The 16,964-nt window shown below is 42.2% G+C and overlaps 1 protein-coding gene and 1 long non-coding RNA gene across 2 annotated transcripts in view; both read left to right on the forward strand.

The window, feature by feature from the left end:
* The window catches only part of TMEM163 (transmembrane protein 163), a 290,879-nt gene that overhangs the window by 144,895 nt on the left and 129,020 nt on the right, over positions 1-16,964 (forward strand). The window lies entirely within an intron of this gene.
* LOC109301367 overlaps positions 3,839-16,964 on the forward strand; it is a 17,244-nt gene continuing 4,118 nt past the window's right edge. Inside the window, exons 1-2 of the long non-coding RNA XR_002098520.1 lie at positions 3,839-3,915; positions 14,658-14,660. This is a non-coding gene — a long non-coding RNA (uncharacterized LOC109301367). The remainder of the gene's footprint in view (positions 3,916-14,657; positions 14,661-16,964) is intronic.

Consider the following 16,964-nt stretch of genomic DNA (forward strand, 5'->3'; position numbering starts at 1 on the left):
CTGGGTCTACCCCTGCAGAGGTCTGTAGTGGAATCTGTATTACATTAAAACACGATCTAGGTTAAGCAAAAGTTATGGCCATGTCATATGAATCATTTAGTGAAAACCTATGGCCTGTTGCACAGAATGTTAGATTAGATGATCCCAATCAACTCTCTGGCTCTTAAGTCTGTGAATCCCTATCACTTTTATGATATTACTGGCACTTGAATGTCCGAATGCAGGCTTCTTGCCATGCCTTTGTGATGCTGCAAATTGGCCAGAAGTTCTTAGTGCCACCAGTGAATGCCTGTCTCTGATTTGGGAGAGAAAAGCAAAGAGAAACGGCACAGAAAAAGCAAGAGCTTTGGGCACTGCAGAACACATTATTTGGGGCCATTGGGGGAGAAAAAAGCCAAGTGCTGGGTGAAGAAAGCTTGGAACCATACGTAAAGGAAACCTCTGCTGCTTGAGCACAGAAGGAATCAAATAGACAGGACTTTGTAGTTTTTGTAGCCAAAATCCTGTTTATTTACAAATGAACTGTTTGGGTCGCTACTTAGATAATGAAGCAATTGTCTCTTTTCCATTCTTGAATATTTATCTCACATTTCTCTACAGTGAATTGAAGACAGTTTTCTGCCTGTGCACTTTGTCTCTGCTGCTGGCGATTTTTGGGGCGTTATGAATAGTGTTTGAATTTGTTATATTGGCCATGGCACAAACTGCCTTTGCACAACGTATTAGTATTGCAGTCACCTCCACTTGGCAGCCAGTGTTTTATTATACAAGTTATTCTTTTGTCAATAATACCCAATTAGAGAGAACATTTCCCAGGAATCAATCTGTCAACATCTCTGTTAGCCATGGTACTGGGCTAATAGACAACCTCACTAATAGTGAAGATACTGCTGTAAATCCAATTCACATTTCTTCAGTTGTGTGTTTCTTTATTGTACATGTCAGACTCCAGCTAGTGTTACACTTATTACTGTAATAAGGCAATTGAATTGTACGGTGGGTAAATAATTCCTGATGATCTTACATACTCTCAAATAAGTCACTTTCTATGTTGCCATAGCATGACAGATAGTAAAGGTGCTCATCTTTTGTTTTTAACTTGGAAAAGCCAGTATCTGCTGCGCTGATTGGAGTCTAAAAGGGCAGAATTTGATCTATGGACACATATGATCAATAAAGTTTTTAGCTATTTCCCAAACATGCACCAGATGGTAAAAAAAAGCTTTTTGCCCAGTGAAAGCAGCCATTTCCATATCAAATGCAGAAAAAACTTTGCCTGAGATGCTCATTAGGAGAGAAAGTAAGATCACACCTTACTGTGAGTGACAGTCAGCACAAATAACCTAATATCTTATATTATCACTATATTATTTATGTTAGATTTCCAGGTGTTTGCTCAACAGGAGGGCATTACTGTAGCATTATTATTAGTGATAGTCTAAAACATGTACTGTACTGTACTGTACTGTACTCTGAAAACACTATCTAAATCCTGCCATCTCCATCTTCCTTGTCTCTTACAATAGCTGGATTTGGTCCTTTCTTAAGTTAGTGCCTTCACTGGGTCTTTCTTCTAGGGATTTGATTACAGAACTATGATAGCTACGCTTATGTAGGATCATAGATGCTCTGACTTGATGAAAAGGCACCAGTATGCTCATCTACTTCGACCTCGTGAGAAGCCGTACCCAATAGCATACTAAGCCCATACGTTCCATTTAGAAAAATGACTGGTGTCAACTTAAAGCATGTGAATAAGGAGGGATATGCCATGTCCATCCAAATTTGTTCCAGAGTGTAATTTCCCTCAGTAATTTAAAAAAAAACAAACTTGCACCTTATTTCTGATCTGAGTTTGAATAGCTTCAGCTTCCAGGCATTGGATTGTGTTATGCCATTTTGGACTACAGAACTATTAACTGGGGGAATGCCAGTGGGATGTGTTCCCACATGTATAGGCCATGCAGTTGGTCTGCCTTAAGCAAAGATTTTCCCTAGCAGCTTATCCCTGGTACCAGCTGCTACCAGAGCTCCTTGGCCTGAGCTCCTTGTTCTCTGTTTTGCTTTTCTGCTGGTTTGCAGTTTTTATGGTAGCAAAAGGAAAGCAGTTGGTCAGTGTTTTAGGACTTAGGTGGCAAATACTTATTTTGGGTAAAAGGGCAGAGGTATGTGGAAGTGCATAATGGGAGTCAAATGTTAAAGACATTTTAATTATTGTCACATTCCTAATGGAGCTACTTCTCACTTGACGCTTATAAGATGCTGTATTTTGGTTCTAGCATCTTTTCCTTGGCTTCTTTTGCATGCTTCCTAGGCAGAGTCTCTCCATTTCCTCTCCCTTTCCAGAAGTAGGGCCTCATGACCTGCTGCCCAGGGCTCCGGGGACCTGTGCTGACTCTCCAGACTTCTTGGTAGTCTAAGCACTCCCTCTCCCTTTGTGCACATCCTGGGTTTACAGCATACCTTACAAGGACATCTTTCAGTGAAATATCTAGGCTTGCCAGTTTTGTAAAGGTTTTCTACAAAAAATCTAGATAAAACAATATAGCACCATTTCCCTGTCTCGGTTCCTATACTACTTGTGAGTGCTCCTTCTGGCTTGGGTTGGGGTGTTTTGTAGCTCATAAATTCTTTAAATAAGGGAAACCCTGGAGTCGGGGCCGCCCTGCTTTTAACAGCTGGTAACACAGACTCCATGATCCCCTTTGGCAAGGGGGCCCTTTGATTACCCTTGTCAGGTGAGTCCCTCATCAGGTGATGGGCTGCTTAACTATTCCCCCTGGCAAGAGCCATTTCTTTCTCCAAAGCTTCTCTGTTTAATGGATGGTAGACTTATTAACCCTTGGCCAGGTGCAGAAATTTTAGGTTCCTAATGTCAGGCAGAATTTATAAGCTGTACGTGGATAGATTCCCCAAGCTGTGCTACTTACGTTACCAGGTGGAAGTTGCGCAGAGCCAGGAAAACTGCTTTAAATGATGTGAGGAACCAGACAAAGTAGTGAACCTAGAAAAAACACTCAGAAAAATCGGAGAGGCTGTGACACATCATTTTTGGATCAGGAGGAAAGAAAAATTGCTAGCTCTACATGCTACCCATCTGTCAGGTAGTGTTGGCAGCAACAAGGGCCGGGCTCAAACAACTAGGGGACCGTTGTAAAGTTAACAAGCACGCTTATCGGAGATCTGTGATGAACTAAATACTTCCCACGGGAGCCTAGGATCAGCAGTACTTTTCCACTCACAAGTATTAAGACCTGCATTTAAAATGCAGGAAACCTAATTAAGGAGAAGGGAAAATAGTTTTAATTTGAGAAAACACAACAGCATCAAATCAAGAGGCTATTTGTAAAAATACTAAGAGAAGCACTCACCCTGATAGTATCTTTGCCAGTAGTCCTATGCTTAGTGTTTCTTCCCTGTCCTTTTTCTCTGGTGACTGGTGGCAGGAGTTTGTGAAGTCCCAAAATTCAGGAAAGGCAGGTAGATCATGTCTGTCTCCATTTCCCTGGGGATAATGCTACTTGGATGCCTTTGAACCATCTCCACTGTCTTTCCGTCATGCTCACTGTACTGCTGCCTCTAGTGAGGATGATGCTATCTCTGGGCTAGTTCAGGTTTTTTTTTTTTTTTTTTTTTTAAGATATCTTCACTTTACAAGTGATTTCAACTCTTAAGTGCTCTATAAAAATCCTTAGTTTACTCTGCTCTGTTGTTGCTTTCTGCAGCGTCAGTGAAGAGCCATCACTTCTGTAACCTCTTGCTGCAACACAATGGCAGCTCAAGAGTGATGGCTTAAGAATGGTATTTAAAGGCTTGCTTTTTGGGAATTGGCTGATACGTACCTATATTCATTAGAATGGTTCATGATAGGCAGCAGGGGTTAATTGACTTCTAAAAGCCTGGGTCTCTGTCACAGTGTTTTGGACCTTCAGAAGCAGACAGGCCATCTAACACAACAAGGCCAATGGATATATGTACATAGTCTGAGAAACTGGGGGCATGTACCACACTGCTCCATAAAATGAAATGAGGTGGCACCAGCTCACAAGGGGGCCCTGAGATCCCTGTTTGGGGAAGGGTGTGCATGTGATGAGTTTAGAGTTTACTGATGGAACAGAACATGGGCGGTGTGATGAACACGGAGAGACCCATCAGCGACAGTCATGGATGGAGAGTCGTCAGGAGTCATCCGGAGGGAAGGAGAATACAACAGACTTGAGAGTAACAAAGGGCCCGCTGCCCAGCTCCTCCTTGTCCTCTTCGCCGAGAGGTCCCTGTCCTCCGGGAGGGGTCCATGAGGCAACCATTGACAGAGGGCCCATCACCAGCCCCTCTCATCCACCCCACTGGAGGTGGGGTGTGGGCCTTGGCATCCCACCTCCAGGCTGCTGACATGCTGACATCTGGCACCTGAGAGAGAGCCTCAGAGTGAAGCCTGCATCCTGGCCAGATGTTTCTTGACTCTGATGACAGCCCTAGAATTGGTAGATATATAGATGCACTTGATTGTTTGTATAGTTTCTTTTCTGTTATCACTGTATCGATACATTTGCTTATTATTGAATGGCAAGGTCTGAGGGTGGGTCCCCTCCTGGAACAAGGCATCTAGGTCCTAAATCGGTAAGGTGAGATCCTACCAGCTATAATGATTTAATATTTTGAGTACTGGATAAAAACGGGCTCCTTATTGAGGCTTTATTTAGCACTATTGCAGCTGTCTGCCCACTAGGATGTCAGACCTAGGATTTCAATGATGCTGTTATGTGATGGAGGGAATATAATGGCAGGAAAAAAGTATTACTGAGATACCCTGTGACCAGGCATCTGCTCCTCCTGACTAGAAACCACTTTCTTTCCCTAAGTTGCTGTGTCCAACCTCCCTTACCCAAGGTTATGTGACTGAGGTTATGGTGCCTCCCCAGTCACCATATAAAATGAACAGTAGTTTGTAGTCATGCCATACATAAGGTTAGCAACATTTCCTTACTCTTAGACACAAAAAATAATTTTTGCCAAACCAACCACAATTTATTCCATAGGAAATGAGGAAAAGAATGCGATTCACTTAGATAATCTGAGTTTATCAATAGGTCTAAAACCCTCTGCCTTAGGCTTACATAAAGAAAATCTGTAACTTTTCTGAAAGTCTGCAGTTTATCTGATAGTTGATGTACAAATTAGGTCACTGCAGTATTTCAGTCCTACAAATGAGCACTATTTTATTTTGTATGTGGTTTTAGGGAAAGGATCATTTAGACTCAGTCATAACATTTACAGTATCTGTCACATGCAAACAAAGTAAGAGTTACTTTTTCTGTGCAATGCATGGGGGAGAGTACTGATGCACAGATGGCAAAATCTACACCCACCCACAAACAGGGGCAGACCTTGGTGCCTAGAGGAAAAATATATGAGGATGAGCTAATATACAAGCTGAATGATCACCTGGAAAATTCTCAAATTTGTGAAAATTGTTTGCAAACTGAGAGCAGCTTGAGAGTGAGAGCTTAAACCTTGCAGTTCTTGCTAGATTTTAATTTTCATCAATGGACCTAACTGAGTCCTCTAACCAAATTACTGCAGATACTTAGGAACAGGACATTGGGCTTTCTAATGTGAGTGATTCAATTGATTTTAGTGGGACTACTTATGGTAAGTGGTATGCTCTGGTAAGAAGCATGTGCAATCTTAAATTGTATTGAATGAAGAATCTGGGTTTAGAAAATTGAATCAGAGCTAACAAACACAAGATCAGAATTCTTAAATATCTTCTGTGTATTATATTATCTCACTCTGTCTTCATGATCAATTGCATTGTTAGTTTAAAAGCAAAATATATCATAGTTTATTTGGAGTATGAATATCTTCCTTATTCCATTGGGGCACTTGTATCTGCCTCGTGAGTAGTATTTAACACTACTTCTAACGCTGATGGGATGCAACATATTTACCTTTAATTAGTTATATTATACAACTTGGAATATATATTATCTTGGAATATATATTATTTATTTAGAAGTTTAAATGTATTCATTAGAGTTTTGTCTCTAAGGCCTGTAGTTGGTTTTATGGTAATAAAGCTAACTTTATGGGAGGTGGGGCGGGGAGGGGGAATGGGAAAATGTGGGTGATTTCTAAATGTAAAATATTTGGTAAACAAAATCTGTGATAGCATGCAGTGGAATACAGGTTTTATTAGCATTTCTTTTGGGTAACTTGATTTATTACTGGTGCATAAATTCACTTATCCTAGTCTCATTCCAATAAAAAAATGTTTCAACCATTATATAATTGCTCTTGCATATATACATTTATATATGTACATGTACCTACACATGCTCCTTTCCCTGACTGTGTTGTAAATTCTAAAGTATGACATTTGAGACCTTGTAGTTTTTGATTTATAAATTTACTGGTTTCTGATTCAAAGCCTGCTGAAATTAATAGAAGTCTTTCCTTTGCCTCCATCTATGGTTTGGATCATTCCCTTTGTGTGCACTTGTTCTAATCCCTGTGTATTGGAATTTGATAATCTTCAATGAAAATGAATGTTAATATGTGAAATTCAGTTTCAGGAAGAAGAAAGGAATTGTTAGGCACAACAGTCACTTCTTCAGATGTCAGGCTGACATCGTAGGGCTGTCCTGCCAGAAATACAGTAAAGTGTTATGCAGGCTTGTCAGCAGAAAACAAGGTCAAGATTTTTCAAAATTTATTAAGTTGCAACATGGTTTTAGAGTTTATTTCTGATATCAAATATCTGAAAAGTCTAATTTATGATCCTTATTGGCTCTATTTCCTTTAGATTTTCTGCATGAATGTAGTAACATGGTTCTCTGTGAGTTGATAGAAAACCCCAAACTAGAATCTCAGGTGCTCTCAGCCTATAACATTTCCAACACGGCAAAGCGTTAAGTAATGTATTTTTCTCACATATAAACAGCATTTTTCCTATTTGTTATAAAGAATGCTATAAGAACATTTTATGATCACCATAGAATCTGCTTTATAACAAAATAAATGTAATTTTTTGGGAAAATTACTTAAATGAAACCTCCTTGATTCATGAGTTCTCTTCTTCAATGGGTAGCAGTTGTTACTGGAAGAACTGCTGATCCAGACCCTAACAGTTGGAGCTAGACTGTAGAACATATGTAGTGAACAGTAAGCCCACATATTTCCTGTGCACATTAAAATTAGATTATTCCCTATTCACGATTCAGGGTACAGGTGCAAAAATTCTGAACAGCTGTGATTCTGCTTATGTTAGTTTTTCAAACCATTGTTGGTTACTAAATCCAATAATGTAATAAACTAGAGACATAACCAGCAGTGCATTTGTATAATTAAACATGCATGCACACGTCCATGCGCATGTTAAGGACTTTAAGGTTTAACAATAGAACCAGAAAAAACAGAGGAACTCAGAGTAGGGCTGACGTTGCATCAACTTCTGCTCGCATATTGTAATGTTATATCACATTATGTAATAACTCTTTTGTATAATAGCTGCGTTGGCGTGATAATATTCACGATTGCAAGAGTTATGCTATGAAAGATCATATTACATCTTTGTCTGGAGATTATGTGCAGTAATACAGAACTCGCATCTAAGAATGAATATTTATTAAATTCGTATCTAAGAATGAATATTTATTAACAGCTGTATCTGTTTTAATTGGCAACTGCACCCTAGGTTTTTAAGATAATTGGCAGTATTACATTCAGGCCTCTGCAACCAATTCACATAAACATCTATAAATTAGGATTAAATGACCACAAGACTGACTTCTGCTTTTCAAACTGCCTGGCTGCTTCTTGTAGCTTTTCTTTTAAATTGCACTGTGCGTTTCTGACTGCCAGTGTATATCAATCTTTAAATCCCTTCACATTTGATGGCATACACATGCTACTTAACTTAACAGGTTTACTGAGGGGTACTTGCTCCATGTTATTAGCAGCATCCACCAATTGCACATTAAGTGCAAGCACAGATGCAGTATTCAGGGGTATCTCTGGACTAGTCAGACCTCTGGTTGTGCATACCCTACAGCCCAGAAATGGAGGAATTGTTACAACTTCAGGACTGAATTCTGATTGTCCTAGATTCCAGCTGACCTCAGTGGAAGCTGAAGCTGTTTAAAAACCTTGCAAATGATGTTTTGTAAAATTAAGTTTTTAGGGACATCAGAGCTCAAAGACACAACAGTGAAGAACTGCAAAGCCCCATGGAAATAGGAATAATGAATATGAAGAGCAAAAAACACATGGAGATGGGAAAGTGAAAGCAGTGTTTGAGTTAGGTGTTTATTAATCCACCTCTCTCTGAGTCATTGTATTGTAACACCCCAATTCAGTTCTATGTCTCAGGTGCTGATACAGAAGACAGTATTGGGCCAGATACTTTGCTGGCTTAGCTCCAGCAGAGAATCTGTCAGACTTTTTCCAGACTGACTGAAGCTGACATGCTCCTTACTGTCAGAACTACAGTTTCTCAGATTCTTGCAAATTTCAAATTCCTAGGGAAGCATTGAATCACAGAATGTAAATTGAACCTAGCTAGAGGAAGGACGAAATGAATCAGGTAGAGAGATACTTCAGATGAGATACTCATGGAAGACAGAGGGTAAAAATGGAGAGAGATACAGAAGTGGAAAAAGAAATGAGTGCAGCAATGGAGATTCAAGAAAGAAAGAAAGGTCTTCATAATGTCTGATGCAATTTTTCCAGTTACCTTTCCAGTTTTTCCAATTACTTTTCAGCAGTTGTGCTACTTCCCACAATGCATATGCTCACTTAATTCAGCCACACAATAATATTAAGATCCTTGCAGTGTGGATGAAAATAGTTGTTTATGAAATGCAGTGTTGATGACATAGCATGCATATGTCTGCAAATTATTGGTAAACATTTCTTCTTGACTTAGTACTTAGGGGTGTGTCTACACATGCACTTCCATCTTCATTACCTATTTTAATGTGTATTAAAGCGTCACTAAAAAAGTGGGTTCCTACATACGTGTGGGGAGCTTGCTCCAATGCATCAGAAATCTAGTGTGTCAGAGCACACTTGATTAATTGAGTCTGCTGGAGCACAGAAATTGATGTGTACTGGCAGCCTTCTGTATCGGTATATCAGTGTCCCTGCGCTGAAAAAATGGTGGTGGGGCACTTTGAAATAAAACATGTTCAGTGACCTTTAGTTCAAGGCTCTCTGCCACCCTTTTTTCAGCATGGGGATGTGTGGGTGCTTTTAATTAGCATGGATCGCTAATTAAAGCACCTGGTGCTGTGTCCCAGAGCACATGTAAAAATGTTCAGTGCTACTTAGATAATGTGCATTAAAAAAAGTTAATGTGCATTAAGCATCACTTAAAAACCATGCTGTTTAGCTAATGCACGTTAAGACAGGCTAATGTGCATGTTCCTAGCACCTCACAATGGGGTACTAGATCTAATGGACATTAACTAAAGTGCATTAATGTGTGTGTAGATATGCCCTATGGGCTCTATTAGGAGGTCATGAGAGCATATATTCTATATCTTTTTTCATTCTGACATAAGAAAGAATTTGGTAATATTCCTGAAAAACAGCCCACAGTACTCCTGGGCTTAAACCTTGCAACGCCAGCTTTGGCCTGGAACATATTTTTAACAGTGAGCATAATTGCTAGAAAAGCCATGATATCCTCAAGTCCGGCAGTGTAAACAGAACTATAAGCATCATAACTTTTTTCCTTCTCTGGGCTGTTATGAACCTTTACTGCTGAAAGGTCTTGATGTAACCTGGAACAGTAGAGAGGCTATGCTGTACAAGCAGAAAGAAGACAAATGGTTTAGAAATATAACTTTTTTGAAAATTGTATCATAAGACTTCTTTATAACCAGGAGAAACAAATGGAATTAATAAGTAACAGTAAAGTTGCCTGCTGTAAGCTGACAGAAGCCAATAAAACAAACACCAAAAAAACCCAAAAACAACAAACACCCACACCAACAGAATGGTAAAATTAATACAAATGTATATTATTTCTATTATAGAAGGAAATAGAAACTGTAGCAGGGAAATGGACTTTCAGTTTTGCTGTGGACTATGCAAACATGTGGGAAACTACACTTACTACCTCAGGGGTTTATAATATAAAAGAATAATTTTATCAGGAACATTAGTGGTTCAGAATCACCAGGGATCCAGGTTTTCCATTTCCCATGGAAAAACACGGATTTCCCCCTTTTGAAGGAGAAAATCCATTATTTTCTCCTTTAATGAGAGAAACTCAGGAAACCATGGTTTTCTCATTGAAGGCTGGTGGAGTTCCAGCCTGCAGGGTGCTGCTTGGTGCTGGGGAAGCAGAAGGGGGGCAAGCAGAGGCAGGGGCTGCCATGTGCATGTGCACACATGCACATGCCCAGCAATGCAGCCAGGTGGTGTGGCAGAGAGCAGCTTCTGCAACTCTGCAAGTAGGTTTATGGGAGGGGGAGTGGTCTTGGTGATGCATTGGGGGTGGGAGGACATAGGTGACAAATGAAGAGGCATGGATGACACACAGGGGGACATAAGCAATGTGTTGGAGAGGCATGGGGGTAATTCTAAGTACCTATAAATTTTGGTATTTGATTTTGGGTTTTTTATCATGGAAAATCAGAGCTCCCCCTGCCCCTTTTGCTCACCAGGATGTAGGTCCAGGCCCCTCACTCCCAAGCCACAGCCCCCCATCCCTGCTGGTGCCACTCACTTCTCACCCACGGCCCTCTGGCTCTGATGGTGCCCCTCACTCCCCATGCGCCAGCCCTGCAGGTGCCCCTCACTCCCCATGCACAGCCCCCCACCTGGCAGCTCTGCCAGAGGGCCCCACCCAGCTCTCAGGGCTACAGGGCCAGGGACCTGAGTCCACAGTCTCTGGTCCGTGAAGCATCAGCTGAGCCCTAGCTGCTGTCCACAGGAGGTGGTGGCTGCTGTGGCAGAGCAGAGAGCCTAACTCCCCCTTTCCGACGGGCAGCATGGCCAGAGCAGAGCCTGGGTTGTGTGTGCGCAGGCCACTGTGGGCTTGGGCTCCCCACCCTACTGCCCTCCCGCAAGGCCCTCTACAGCCCAGCAGGCAGGACCTGGTGTGGCAGGGCAGAGAGAGGTTGGGCAGGGAAACTCGATGCTGCCACTGGGAGCCCCATGCCACCATGGCAAGGCACCCCCTACATGCCTGGCAGCAGCAAGGGGCACAACTCCGTGCCACTGCCTTCACTGCTGCCAGGTGCACTGGGGCCACTTTGCCATGGTGGTGCAGGTCTCCCGGTGGTGGCACTGAGCTTCCCACTCTGCCTTGCCACACCAGGTCCCGCCCGCTGGGCTGTGGAGGCCCAGGGCAGAGGGCAGTAGAGCAGGGAGCCCTGAGGCTGCAGCTTGCGCCTGCCCTGCTCACAGATCTGGGGGGCACCTGCCCTCCCTGCTCCTCCAGGAGTGCACACAATAGTAAGGAGCCAGCTCCCCTGCTCTCTGCTCCCCAGATGAGCCGCCCACAGCTCTGTCCCACTCCCTTCTCAGACCCTGCAGTGGCGGTGCATGGGCCCCAAGCCCCATGCACCGCCCCAGCTGGCCAGCAGCCCCAGCCCTGCCCAACTCCCTCCCCACTTCCCTATGGGGGCCTCAATCCCTCCCCACCCCCTTTCTGCCAGACTTAACCTGTGGGAGCTGCTCTCCAGGCTGCCTGTTGGCCATGTGGATGAGTGCATTCACACATACACTTCGTACCCTGGCCTGACTGCCTTTCTCTTGCCTGGAGCTCTGCCAGCCTTCAGAGAGTCCTTTGCAGAAGTGGAAAATCTGTGTGTTTCTCTGTTAAAATGAAAAATCTGTATCTTCCTTTGTTAAAAGGAAAATCCATAGTTTTTTTGTTTTTCCATGGGAAATGGAAAACCCAGGTCCCCTGTGATTGGAAACCAGTTCATATCTGTAACATAGGAGAAGTTCAGTACACATAAACCACTATTAAAATGGGTGACTTATTGAAATTCTGTCTCAGATCCCCTCCAGGTTCAAGTTAACTCACAGTCCCTCAACTTCCCAGGATGTTTTCAACCTCCCCTGTAATCCCCGCCTCACAGGGTGGGCAAGCTACCCTTGGCCCAAGGTGTTTGTTTCAGCCAGTTGGCAGGTGTCTCTAGCACCCCTTGGCTTCTGGCCTGAGCCACTTCAGGCATGTGCCTGCATTTCTGGAATCAAAGGTGAATGTCTGTTCACTTGCTTGTCAGTTCAATTTAAACATCTTAGAAGCTGACTCAATTCAGCCTCGGATATTTTGACTGCCTGTACTTAGCCATAAGATCCAGTAGATCTTATCTAACTGGACTTCTGTAAAGTATCTGATACATGTTAAGTTATTAGAGTTGTCTGCTTTGATCCCACCAAGTGGGATGAACACATTAAGGATCTGGAGCTGAGATTCCCACAATTATATATGATACAATCCCAAAATGGTAGCCACTCCAATCAACAAAGCCAGACTCAGACTTCTCTCTCTGACTTGCTAGAATACCAACCCCAGGTCAAGGACAACAGAGTCATCTGTTATCTGGAAGCCCAGCGTGAACATGCTGAATGAACTCCAACCCATCCTGGAAAAGAAAGAGCATCTCAAAGTAGCTGTGGGGGACAAACCTGTCCTGCCTTAGAGATAGCTCTCAACCTCAAATGGTGTCTATCAAATAATAGGCTACCTAACTCCCAGGGCCTTGCATTGGACCCAGGTGCCTTCTGTGCCCTAATAGCAAAACAGACCATATCATCACTGGATCGAATATCATGGATTACAACATCCAAAGTTCATTCACTTGCAATTTTACCAATGTCATATACCCTATCACCTGCTTATAGCACTCTTCTTCTGTCTACATCGGACAGACGTGATGGTCTGTAGGAATGAATGAACACTGATCCGACAGCTGCAGAAAGAAACAAAGGCCTTTGGCAAAACTTCCTGGACATTCCATCACTGACCTCAGGATTGCTGTTCTCAGACAGAAAAATAAAAAAAATACTGTTTGAAGGGTGTATTGCAGAACGAGAAATCACCCACAGAATGGATTGTTATAAGTATGGGATTCTTATAAGAATCCGTAGTCCCTATTTAACCATACTTATAACAATCCATTCTAATCCAACAATTCTAATCCGTACTTGGATTAGTTTTTGTGAACCCTTTGCTCTTCTGTATTCTTTCCTGGTTTGCTGGCCCCTCTTTCCCTTCCTGTCTTTCTCTCCCTCTTCCCTTCTCACCTTTTGTATTCAAATTGCTCACCTCACTTTAAACACTGCTCTATGCTTGTCCGTTTATAGCATTTGATGAAGTGAACTCAAGTTCACAAAAGTTTATGATCTATAGTTAGTTTAAAAAGTGCATATCTAGCCTATTTGCATGAACAACATTGGTTAAAAAAGTAGTAGTTTGCTGATGACAAAAGTTAGGAAGCATCACCAATATGGAAGAGAGTAGGATGTCATACAGAAACAACTGGACAATGATAACTGGAACACAAGAAGTGGGATTAAATTTAACATTGCAGCATGCAAGGTAATGCCCTTTGGCTACATATGTGAGACAGGCTAGATATGCAGAGCAATGCAGTGCAGAATAATCTTGCTCCAGTGTAGCTGCATTAATGCAGGAGTGAGGGCAGGCATTAATAAGTGCTGTTGCAAGTTTATTAGCCTACAGCGTTGCACTGTGACAAGTATCCTCCTGAGTGTTTCAAACCCAGCACTTGCAGAATTTGGCGTGGGGTATATCTGTACAGCCCTGCCTTGTGCCCTATAGAATAATAAGAATTTCTGCTATAAGTTGGGAATACATTTGTTGGAAATGAGAGAGAAAGAAGCCCTTGGTATGCTGGTCAGTCACAGGCTGATGATAAACCATCAGTGTGATGCAACTGTGAATAAACCAAAGACAATTGTTAGAGGTGTCAGGTGAGAAAAATCCAATAGAGCTAGGAAATGTTAATGCTATCGTAAAAGGCACTTGTGAGCCCTCAACTTCAATAATACATACAGATTCTGGGCAGTCATGCTCAGAAAAATGAGTTCAGACTAGAACAAATTCAGAAAAGGGTTAGTCGGATGATCAGGGGAATGGACAACCAGTCATACAAGAGGAGACAGAGAGTTCATACAGATGTTTGAGGAGTTAGGGGAAGGTTAGGTAGTGTTAAAAATGGCCACCTGATCTCACTTAGTTTGCCCACTTAGGGACCTTATGCTTAGGTCCCTAGTTAGGTTGATGTAAGTGTGAACTGGACAGAAGTTCCAGGAAAGTTAGATCAGTCAAAAATGGCTGATTGAATCTAATTTAATTGTACCTTGGAGGTGCACTAAATTAGATTGGATATGGGTAGACCGATCTAATTGAACTTCTGTACACTTTCTGAGCACAGCCCCAGGGCTGGGAAAGGCTAGCCACTGGCTCCAGCTCAGGGGCTGCTGGGCTATTGTTAACCCCACCAGCCTTTCCCCCCACCTCCAGATGGACAACCCCCCAATCCTCCCAAGTCTCCTGATTCGCCCCCCCCCCCACAAGCTTTGGTAGCACTCCCCATGCCACCCACCTCTCTCCCTACCCCAACTTACCTTAGACCAGGATCCCAGCATCCATCTAATTACTGAGTTAGATTGTGAGGCCATTTTTAACCCCATCTAACCCCCTGAACTTTAGCTGTAATGCCTGTACAGAGCTCAAGATAGCTTGGCTCGTTTCACCTAGTAGAGCAAAGGCTGAAAAAGGACATGGTTGTTTTCTATAAGTGTAGCAGGGTTCAAAACACCATGGAAAGAAAAGAATGGTTTAAACTGAAAGGCATTGCCATAAGGGTATAAATTAGTAATGAATTCATTTAAGCAGGATATTAGAAGGCTCCTAATCATCAGGACAATGATGTTCTCAGAACAGTCATCCAATAGGAGTAGTGTTTGGACAGGTAGAGTGATAAACAGAAATCCATCTAGCTTGGAAGAGCAAGTCTAGTCACTTTGTGAATGGGATTACATGATGTGGTTGCCTGCAAGATGAGGGGACTGGACCCTGAATGTTTTTTACAGTTCTGTGTCCCTTTGTGTGTCTGGCTTGCAAAGAACAGGCAAATTAGGAATACAACATGTGAAGATTGAACAGAATCCCAAAATCCCACGCGGTGTTCTTACAGTTGGGCAGAGTCCTATTTGCAATCGATCACACAGAACAGCATCTAATGACCCCTCTGACCAAATGCAGACAAGGTTAGGCATCTAACACGGATATTACTTCCTACACTTTCTTCATAACTGGGTTCTTATTTTTGCATTGGAATGCACAGCGTTGACAGTTTGATGTGTGAAATCACAAGGAGTGTGGGCCAGATGATCAGATGGTCCTTTGAGGTCAATGGAACTATGTGGATTTACACCAGCTGTGGTCTAGTTCATAATTTTAACTGGTATGAAAATGAAGTGCTAAGAAGATGAGGGGAATTCTTGCAGAATGGTTGCAAGTTTGTCCCCTAAGTGTGAAACTGCTTGGCACAGTGAGATCAAAGGACAATTTTAGACCCTGTTTGTTTGCTAAAACAGCTCTGATTTAGTAATCAATCTGCTTGCAGCCTGCCCCTCCAGAATAGTATTTCACACTTTGCAGGACATATCTGCCTGCAGTCTTCTCTGCCTGCATCTCCTCTGGATTTCAGCTGTTTTCAGAAATGACTAGGTTTATGAACAGTAACAGTGTATCATGAAAAGAATTAGAACAAAGGGCTGAACATTTCAATAGGGCAAATTTTATAAAACAGTTACAAAAATTTGAAAAGCCACCAAGAGGAGGGGAACTACTGCTGAGAGCCTTACAAACTCTAAGGAATTGCTACACGTATTATCAATGTATAATATATTACCATGTGTAACATTTTCACATGCTTCATAATGCAATTACTCTGTACTATCAGGCCATTAGTTAAACTTTAGTGCTAAAACCATGGATCCTAAAGTACAGACTCAGGATCAGAGGTGGCTGTCCAGGCTATCAGTTCAGAGCAACTCTAATGTTAAAGTCAGCTGAGTATGTGGCTCTATCCGTCTTCAAGGCAGAGGTTAGCTCCTTTCCCTGTGTCTATGGCACCCAGAACTGAGGCCTCAATCCCAGAGTCTTAGAGTACTAGCATGTATAAATAGTAGTAATATATTTGGCATGGTAAGAGCAGGGTTTGGGCTATCAGAAGACGTGAAACACTTTTATAAACATGCAAAAATTTGGAAAACCTAGAGATCTGGAGCTGTTATTATTCTAAAAAATGCCTGCAATAATTTGAATGCCATGGTTTTTAATTATCCGATTGCCCTGGCACCCCTTTTTGAATGCTTGCAAACTTAGAAGCCTTACAAAATAAATCTGGTATGTTTACAAAAGACTTCTAGGGAATTTGGCTTTATTTTCTATTTAAAAGAGCACAATATATAAAAAGTATGGGGGGAGGAAACTTTTTAGTGATTTTTTTTTTTCTTTTGTAACTATGGACATCCTGCCATATGTTGTGATAATGTTTCTCATTCTGTATAGAAGCAGTAAAGTGAATTTTTCAAGAACCCTACATTGAATTTATTTCAAAACCAGCTTTATGCATTTATGAATATATTTTCTTCTTACCAAAAGGGGACCAGTAGGGTCAGAAGGAAAAAAGCATATGGATTCATATCTTTCTTTTCTTACATTTGGTATTCATAGTTTCATAGTTTCTAGGGTCGGAAGGGACCTGAGCAGATCATCTAGTCCGACCCCTGCCATGGCAGGAACAGCACTGGGGTCAAACGACCCCAGTAAGGTGGTCATCCAACCTCCTCTTAAAAACCCCCAGGGTGGGAGCCTGCACCACCTCACTTGGAAGCTGGTTCCAGACTCTAGCCGCCCTGACCGTGAAGTAGCACCTCCTGATGTCCAACTTAAACCTTCCCTC

The sequence above is a fragment of the Gavialis gangeticus genome, unplaced genomic scaffold (assembly GCF_001723915.1).
Source record: "Gavialis gangeticus isolate Ggan-Ray unplaced genomic scaffold, GavGan_comp1, whole genome shotgun sequence".
Taxonomy (NCBI): Eukaryota; Metazoa; Chordata; order Crocodylia; family Gavialidae; genus Gavialis; species Gavialis gangeticus.